The sequence below is a fragment of the Delphinus delphis genome, chromosome 6 (genome assembly GCF_949987515.2).
Source record: "Delphinus delphis chromosome 6, mDelDel1.2, whole genome shotgun sequence".
NCBI classification, from domain to species: Eukaryota; Metazoa; Chordata; class Mammalia; order Artiodactyla; family Delphinidae; genus Delphinus; species Delphinus delphis.
In genome coordinates, this window is record NC_082688.1 from 104,952,210 (window position 1) to 104,961,685 (window position 9,476).

A 9,476-nucleotide genomic window follows, 5' to 3' on the forward strand; every position below is an offset into this window, starting at 1 on the left:
GCGAGCCGCGGCTGAAAGCGCGGACCCCAGAGACGGGCGCGAGCCGCGGCTGAGGGCGCGGACCCCAGAGACGGGCGCGAGCCGCGGCTGAGGGCGCGGACCCCAAGGCGGGCGGGAGACGTTGGGGCTGCTGCTGCCGCCACCAAGGGGCCTGTGTGCGAGCGCAGGTCGCTCTCCACTCCCCTCTTCCGCGGAGCCTGTGCAGCCCGCCACTGCCGGGTTCCCGGGATCCGGAGACGACTTCCCCGGGAGAGCGCACGGCGGGCCTCGGGCTGGTGCAGAGTCACGCCGGACTTTGCCGCCGCAGGCCCGCCCCGCATTCCGTGCCCCTCCCTCCCTGCCGCCGGCCTCCATACGCCAGAACCCCCGAATCAGCGGCTCCTTTAACCCCGTCCTGTCTGAGCAAAAAACAGACGCCCTCCAGCGACCTACACGCAGAGGCAGGGCCAAATCCAAAGCTGAGCTCCTGGGAGCTGTGAGAACAAAGAAGAGAAAGGGAAATCTCTCCCAGCAGCCTCAGAAGCAGCGGATTAAAGCTCCACAATCAACTTGATGTACCCTGCATCTGTGGAATACATGAATAGACAGCCAATCATCCCAAATTAAGGAGGTGGACTTTGGGAGCAAGATCTATGATTTTTCTCCCTATTCCTCTTTTTGTGAATGTGTATGTGTATGCTTCGGTGTGAGATCTTGTCTGTATAGTCTTGCTTCCACCATTTGTCCTAGGTTCTATCCGTCCATGGTTTTTTCTTAAAATTTTTTTCTTAATAATCAATTTTAATTTTAAGAACGTTATTATACTTTACCTTCGTCCTTTCTTTCTTTCTTTCTTTCCTTCCTTCCTTCCCTCCTTTAGACAACGAATCATCCCAAATTGAGGAGGTGGTCTCTGACAGCAAGATTTATGATTTTTCCCCCTTTACCTCTTTTTGTGAGGGTGTATGTGTACGCTTCTGTGTAAGACTTTGTCTGTATAGCTTTGCTTCCAACATTTGTCCTAAGGTTCTATCCGTCCCTTTTTTTTTTCTAATTAAGAATTTTTTAATTCAATAACTTTATTATACTCTATTTTATTTTTACTGTATCTTCTTTCTGTTTTCCCTTCTTTCCCTCCTTCCTTCCTTCCTCCCTCCCTCCTTTCGTTCCTTCTTGCCTTCTTTCCTTCCTTGCTTCTTTCTTTCTTCCTTCCTTCCTTCCTTCCCTCCTTCCTTCCCTCCTTTAGACAACGAATCATCCCAAATTGAGGAGGTGGTCTCTGACAGCAAGATTTATGATTTTTCCCCCTTTACCTCTTTTTGTGAGGGTGTATGTGTACGCTTCTGTGTAAGACTTTGTCTGTACAGCTTTGCTTCCAACATTTGTCCTAAGGTTCTATCCGTCCTTTTTTTTTTTTTTTTCTAATTAAGAATTTTTTAATTCAATAACTTTATTATACTTTATTTTATTTTTACTGTATCTTCTTTCTTTTTGTTTTTCCTTCTTTCCCTCCTTCCTTCCTCCCTCCCTCCCTCCCTCCTTTCGTTCCTTCTTGCCTTCTTTCCTTCTTTGCTTCTTTCTTTCTTTCTTCCTTCCTTCCTTCCTTCCTTCCCTCCTTCCTTCCCTCCTTTCCTTCTTTCTTTCCTCATACGTCTACTAATTCCCTCTACTTTTTCTCCCTTTTATTCTGAGCCGTGTGGATGAAAGGCTCTTGGTGCTCCAGCCAGGAGGCAGGGCTCTCCCTCTGAGGTAGGAGAGCCAACTTCAAGACACTGGTTCACAAGAGACCTCCCAGCTCCAGATAATATCAAACGGCGAAAATCTCCCAGAGACCTCCATCTTAACACCAGCACCCAGCTTCACTCAACGACCAGCAAGCCACAGTGCTGGACAACCTGTGCCAAACAACTAGCAAAACAGGAACACAACCCCACCCATTAGCAGAGAGGCTGCCTAAAATCATAATAAGGCCACAGACACCCCAAAACACACCACCAGACGTGAACCTGCCCACTAGAGAGACAAGATCCAGCCTCTTCCACCACAACACAGGCACTAGTCCCCTCCACCAGGAAGCCTACACAACCCACTGAACCAACCTTAGCCACTGGAGACAGACATCAAAAACAGGAGGAACTACGAACCTGCAGCCTGCAAAAAGGAGACCCCAAACACAGTAAGATAAGCAAGATGAGAAAACAGAAAAACACACAGCAGATAAAGGAGCAAGATAAAAATGCACCAGACCTAACAAATGAAGAGGAAATAGGCAGTCTACCTGAAAAAGAATTCAGAATAATGATAGTAAGGTTGATCCGAAATCTTGGAGATAGAATGGACAATAGAATGGACAAAATGCAAGAATCAGTTAACAAGGCCCTAGAAGAACTAAAGATGAAACAAGCAACGATGAAAAACACAATAAATGAAATTAAAAATACTCTAGATGGGATCAATAGCAGAATAACTGAGGCAGAAGAACGGATAAGTGACCTGGAAGATAAAATAGTGGAAATAACTACTGCAGAGCAGAATAAAGAAAAAAGAATGAAAAGAACTGAGGACAGTCTCAGAGACCTCTGGGACAACATTAAACGCACCAACATTCGAATTATAGGGGTTCCAGAAGAAGAAGAGAAAAAGAAAGGGACTGAGAAAATATTTGAAGAGATTATAGTTGAAAACTTCCCTAATATGGGAAAGGAAATAGTTAATCAAGTCCAGGAAGCACAGAGAGTCCCATACAGGATAAATACAAGGAGAAATACGCCAAGACACATATTAATCAAACTGTCAAAAATTAAATACAAAGAAAGCATATTAAAAGCAGCAAGGGAAAAACAACAAATAACACATAAGGGAATCCCCATAAGGTTAACAGCTGATCTTTCAGCAGAAACCCTACAAGCCAGAAGGGAGTGGCAGGACATACTGAAAGTGATGAAGGAGAAAAACCTGCAACCAAGACTACTCTACCCAGCAAGGATCTCATTCAGATTTGATGGAGAAATAAAAACCTTTACAGACAAGCAAAAGCTGAGAGAGTTCAGCACCACCAAACCAGCTTTACAACAAATGCTAAAGGATCTTCTCTAGGCAAGAAACACAAGAGAAGGAAAAGACCTATAATAACGAACCCAAAACAATATAGAAAATGGGAATAGGAACATACATATCGATAATTACCTTAAATGTAAATGGACTAAATGCTCCCACCAAAAGACACAGATTAGCTGAATGGATACAAAAACAAGACCCTTACATATGCTGTCTACAAGAGACCCACTTCAGACCTAGAGACACATACAGACTAAAAGTAAGGGGATGGAAAAAGATATTCCATGCAAATGGAAACCAAAAGAAAGCTGGAGTAGCAATTCTCATATCAGACAAAATAGACTTTAAAATAAGGACTATTAAAAGAGACAAAGAAGGACACTACATAATGATCAAGGGATCGATCCAAGAAGAAGATATAACAATTGTAAATATTTATGCACCCAACATAGGAGCACCTCAATACATAAGGCAAATACTAACAGCCATAAAAGGGGAAATTGACAGTAACACATTCATAGTAGGGGACTTAAACACCCCACTTTCACCCATGGACAGATCATCCAAAATGAAAATAAATAAGGAAACACAAGCTTTAAATGATACATTAAACAAGATGGACTTAATTGATATTTATAGGACACTCCATCCAAAAACAACAGAATACACATTTTTCTCAAGTGCTCACGGAACATTCTCCAGGATAGATCATATCTTGGGTCACAAATCAAGCCTTGGCAAATTTAAGAAAATTGAAATTGTATCAAGTATCTTTTCTGACCACAACGCCATGAGACTAGATATCAATTACAGGAAAAGATCTGTAAAAAATACAAACACATGGAGGCTAAACAATACACTACTTAATAATGAAGTGATCACTGAAGAAATCAAAGAGGAAATCAAAAAATACCTAGAAACAAATGACAATGGAGACACAACGACCCAAAACCTGTGGGATGCAGCAAAAGCAGTTCTAAGGGGGAAGTTTATAGCAATACAAGCCCACCTTAAGAAGCAGGAAACATCTAGAATAAACAACCTAACCTTGCACCTCAAGCAATTAGAGAAAGAAGAACAAAAAAACCCCAAAGCTAGCAGAAGGAAAGAAATCATAAAAATCAGATCAGAAATAAATGAAAAAGAAATGAAGGAAACAATAGCAAAGATCAATGAAACTAAAAGCTGGTTCTTTGAGAAGATAAACAAAATAGATAAACCACTAGCCAGACTTATCAAGAAAAAAAGGGAGAAGACTCAAATCAATAGAATTAGAAATGAAAAAGGAGAGGTAACAACTGACACTGCAGAAATAAAAGAGATCATGAGAGATTACTACAAGCAACTCTATGCCAATAAAATGGACAATCTGGAAGAGATGGACAAATTCTTAGAAATGCACAACCTGCCAAGACTGAATCAGGAAGAAATAGAAAATATGAACAGACCAATCACAAGCACTGAAATTGAAACTGTGATTAAAAATCTTCCAACAAAGAAAAGCCCAGGACCAGATGGCTTCACAGATGAATTCTATCAAACATTTAGAGAAGAGCTAACACCTATCCTTCTCAAACTCTTCCAAAATATAGCAGAGGGAGGAACACTCCCAAACTCATTCTACGAGGCCACCATCACCTTGATACCAAAACCAGGCAAGGATGTCACAAAGAAAGAAAACTACAGACCAATATCACTGATGAACATAGATGCAAAAATCCTCAACAAAATACTAGCAAACAGAATCCAACAGCACATTAAAAGGATCATACACCATGATCAGGTGGGGTTTGTTCCAGGAATGCAAGGATTCTTCAATATACGCAAATCTATCAATGTGATAAACCATATTAACAAACTGAAGGAGAAAAACCATATGATCATCTCAATAGATGCAGAGAAAGCTTTTGACAAAATTCAACACCCATTTATGATAAAAACCCTGCAGAAAGTAGGCATAGAGGGAACTTTCCTCAACATAATAAAGGCCATATACGACAAGCCCACAGCAAACATCATCCTCAATGGTGAAAAACTGAAAGCATTTCCACTAAGATCAGGAACAAGACAAGGGTGCCCACTCTCACCACTCTTATTCAACATAGCTTTGGAAGTTTTAGCCACAGCAATCAGAGAAGAGAAGGAAATAAAAGGAATACAAATCGGAAAAGAAGAAGTAAAGCTGTCACTGTTTGCAGATGACATGATCCTATACATAGAGAATCCTAAAGATGCTACCAGAAAACTACTAGAGCTAATCAATGAATTTGGAAAAGTAGCAGGATACAAAATTAATGCACAGAAATCTCTGGCATTCCTATATACTAATGATGAAAAATCTGAAAGTGAAATCAAGAAAACACTCCCATTTACCATTGCAACAAAAAGAATAAAATATCTAGGAATAAACCTACCTAAGGAGACAAAAGACCTGTATGCAGAAAACTATAAGACACTGATGAAAGAAATTAAAGATGATACAAATAGATGGAGACATATACCATGTTCTTGGATTGGAAGAATCAACATTGTGAAAATGACTCTACTACCCAAAGCAATCTATAGATTCAATGCAATCCCTATCAAACTACCACTGGCATTTTTCACAGAACTAGAACAAAAAATTTCGCAATTTGTATGGAAACACAAAAGACCCCGAATAGCCAAAGCAATCTTGAGAACAAAAAAAGGAACTGGAGGAATCAGGCTCCCTGACTTCAGACTATACTACAAAGCTACAGTTATCAAGACAGTATGGTACTGGCACAAAAACAGAAAGATAGATCAATGGAACAGGATAGAAAGCCCAGAGATAAACCCATGCACATATGGACACCTTATCTTTGATAAAGGTGGCAGGAATGTACAGTGGAAAAAGGACAGCCTCTTCAATAAATGGTGCTGGGAAAACTGGACAGGTACATGTAAAAGAATGAAATTAGAACACTCCCTAACACCATACACAAAAATAAGCTCAAAATGGATTAAAGACCTAAATATAAGGCCAGAAACTATCAAACTATTAGAGGAAAACATAGGCAGAACACTCTATGACATAAATCACAGCAAGATTCTTTCTGACCCACCCCCTAGAGTAATGGAAATAAAAACAAAAATAAACAAATGGGACCTAATGAAACTTCAAAGCTTTTGCACAGCAAAGGAAACCATAAACAAGACCAAAAGACAACCCTCAGAATGGGAGAAAATATTTGCAAATGAAGCAACTGACAAAGGATTAATCTCCAAAATTTACAAGCAGCTCATGCAGCTCAACAACAAAAAAACAAACAACCCAATCCAAAAATGGGCAGAAGACCTAAATAGACATTTCTCCAAAGAAGATATACAGACTGCCAACAAACACATGAAAGAATGCTCAACATCATTAATCATTAGAGAAATGCAAATCAAAACTACAATGAGATATCATCTCACACCAGTCAGAATGGCCATCATCAATAAATCTAGAAACAATAAATGCTGGAGAGGGTGTGGAGAAAAGGGAACCCTCTTGCACTGCTGGTGGGAATGTGAATTGGTTCAGCCACTATGGAGAACAGTATGGAGGTTCCTTAAAAAACTACAAATAGAACTACCATATGACCCAGCAATCCCACTACTGGGCATATACCCTGAGAAAACCGAAATTCAAAAAGAGTCATGTACCAAAATGTTCATCGCAGCTCTATTTACAATAGCCCGGAGATGGAAACAACCTAAGTGCCCATCATCGGATGAATGGATAAAGAAGATGTGGCACATATATACAATGGAATATTACTCAGCCATAAAAAGAAACAAAATTGAGCTATTTGTAATGAGGTGGATAGACCTAGAGTCTGTCATACACAGTGAAGTAAGTCAGAAAGAAAAAGACAAATACAGTATGCTAACACATATATATGGAATTTAAGAAAAAAAAAATGTCATGAAGAACCTAGGGGTAAGGCAGGAATAAAGACGCAGACCTCCTAGAGAACGGACTTGAGGTTATGGGGAGGGGGAAGGGTGAGCTGTGACGGGGCGAGAGAGAGTCATGGACATATACACACTAACAAACGTAGTAAGGTAGATAGCTAGTGGGAAGCAGCCGCATGGCACGGGGATATTGGCTCGGTGCTCTGTGACAGCCTGGAGGGGTGGGATAGGGAGGGTGGGAGGGAGGGAGACGCAAGAGGGAAGAGATATGGGAACATATGTATATGTATAACTGATTCACTTTGTTATAAAGCAGAAACTAACACACCATTGTAAAGTAATTATACCCCAATAAAGATGTTAAAAAAAAAAAAAAAAAAAAAAAAAAAAGAAAGTCAGAGATCTGAATGCACTGACTCAATTATTGCCTAGTGTTCCAGAAAGGTGCCTGCCGCCAACGTGCTGGAAGGCACCAAAATTTAGTGTGAGTGTAAATAAGGAGCTCAACATATGGGGATAGGGAAAGCAATACTGAAACACAATTTGCTGGTCTCTACTCCTTTATGGCTAAATATTAATTGAGCAAGGAATTAAGACCAGAAAAGAAGTGAACCTCAAGTACTGCTCCTTTCAGTTTCCATTTTAAAAAGCTCAAGTTTTATAAGTGTTATTGATGATTTCCAGAAATGTGATTTATTTTTTAAGAATTCTGTATTTACAGGTGCTTGGTTCTTCATGAATGCAGTGTTCTATTTACAGTCCAAATCATTTACAGCCATTACATAGTTGTTGGGTATTTTAAAATAAATGGTTATCTATTTCTTAACTGCCTCTCGAATTAGAAACTGTAATTACATGAGTCTCAACGGCTGGCTCTTTATGTTTTATTAATTATTTTTGTTGGTCTCCATCACAGATGGAATTTTTCACTGGTAATTCCTCCTAAATCCATTCATATGGAATTCAGAGCAGTGAAAATAAATTTCACACCATAGAGTAGAGAATGATAACGGTAAAAAGGAGCAGGAGGGATCTGGGGACAGCCAGCAGGACCAGTTCAGTTCTCAAGTGTTGGGTTTTGCAAAGGTTGGCTCATTATAACCTGTACAACATAGGCCTTTACGATCTTCATGTCTTCCAGCTTCATTTCTGTCAGTGAGAGATCTGCCAGAAAAGAACTAGCGCTGACTGCCCAGTTCCACTCCTTCTGCTTGCATGTAGCCGCCTCTTCATGTGGTACAGTGTGTCTGTGCCGTGGACCACAGGGTTGAGTCCTTGCTCGTGGAATGGTGCAGACGGAGCTGAGATTCATACCCAGAATTGGGTGCTGGCTCAGGAATATCCAGAGTGTCTATGTTGCTCTTTACCTCTATCATGTTGATTGGTGGTGCCATGCAATAGACCGGAAGCTGATGCCTATTCCCCAGGTCATCATAGCCCTCTGTAAGCGCACCATGTGGTAACGTTATGTTCGCACCATCAGTGATTGCCTGTGCCAGGTCATGATCGTTGCTTTCAAAAGCATGTGCTGCAGCCTTCAAGGCATCCCAAATCTCTTTACAGCCTTCAAAAGCTGATGCAGTATCTCAAAATTCATCTCTCTTGCTGAGCAGTTGTCCATCTGTCATGGGATAATCGCTTTTCCATTTGGGTTTCTCCTTTTTCAAAGGCTGGTCACGACCTAAAGCAACTCAGTCCCAGGGCCGCCCGCCTGGCAGGCCTGGCCCCCCTGCCGCCCTTGCCTCTGGCTCGGCCCCGCCAGAACAGGGCTGGCCCATCCCGGGCGGGTCGCAACTCCCACTTCACCCCCTCGCAGCCCAGCACACTGGCGTCCAGGCGAGTCCAGCCCTGTTGCAGCCTGTCCGCCAGGCCCCATCGGTCCCCACCCCTAAGCTGCTGTTTTTAAATTAGGTGTCATATTTTATGTTCTTCTAATTACTAACTTTTTCATTCATAATAACAGGATCCACACTAATCTGTATAAACACACCTCTGTATTATAGCTCTTTCACACTTGTTGATATGGATGAGTCCCATCTCTGTTCATTATTATATCCTCAATATATACCGCCACTAGGCACATAATAGGGGAAAAAATGAAGACATTAAAGTATCAATTTCCCAATAGAAAATCCTACCCACATAAGCAAATCAGTTGATTTTTTTTTTTTTCACACACAGGACAGCAGATCAGGATTTAAACTGCTATTAGCGTTTTTTTTGCCTAGATTGTACAGTGTTTAGTTGGAAGGGACCTTAGAAATCATAAGGTCCAACTTCCAACCCAGTACAAAAACCCTTCAGAACCATCTTTTATAAGCCTCGGCTTGAATGAAGCTTACTACTCTGTAAGGCCTTCCATGTCATTTTCAAGTCGGCCAACAACCAAAATGATCAAGGAAATTAACACTCCCCAAAAGTCTTCCTAAAGGAACTGCTGACGTCTTCATTTTAGCCCTGTGAGATCCATGTCAGACTTACAGAAGGTAATAAGTTTGTATTGCTTAAACCCCTAAATT

At 41.1% G+C, this 9,476-nt stretch overlaps 1 pseudogene; it reads right to left on the minus strand.

The window, feature by feature from the left end:
* Positions 1 to 8,014: 8,014 nt before the first annotated feature.
* LOC132426803 (ubiquitin domain-containing protein 2 pseudogene) lies at positions 8,015 to 8,642 on the minus strand (annotated as a pseudogene).
* Between the last annotated feature and the right edge of the window lie 834 nt (positions 8,643 to 9,476).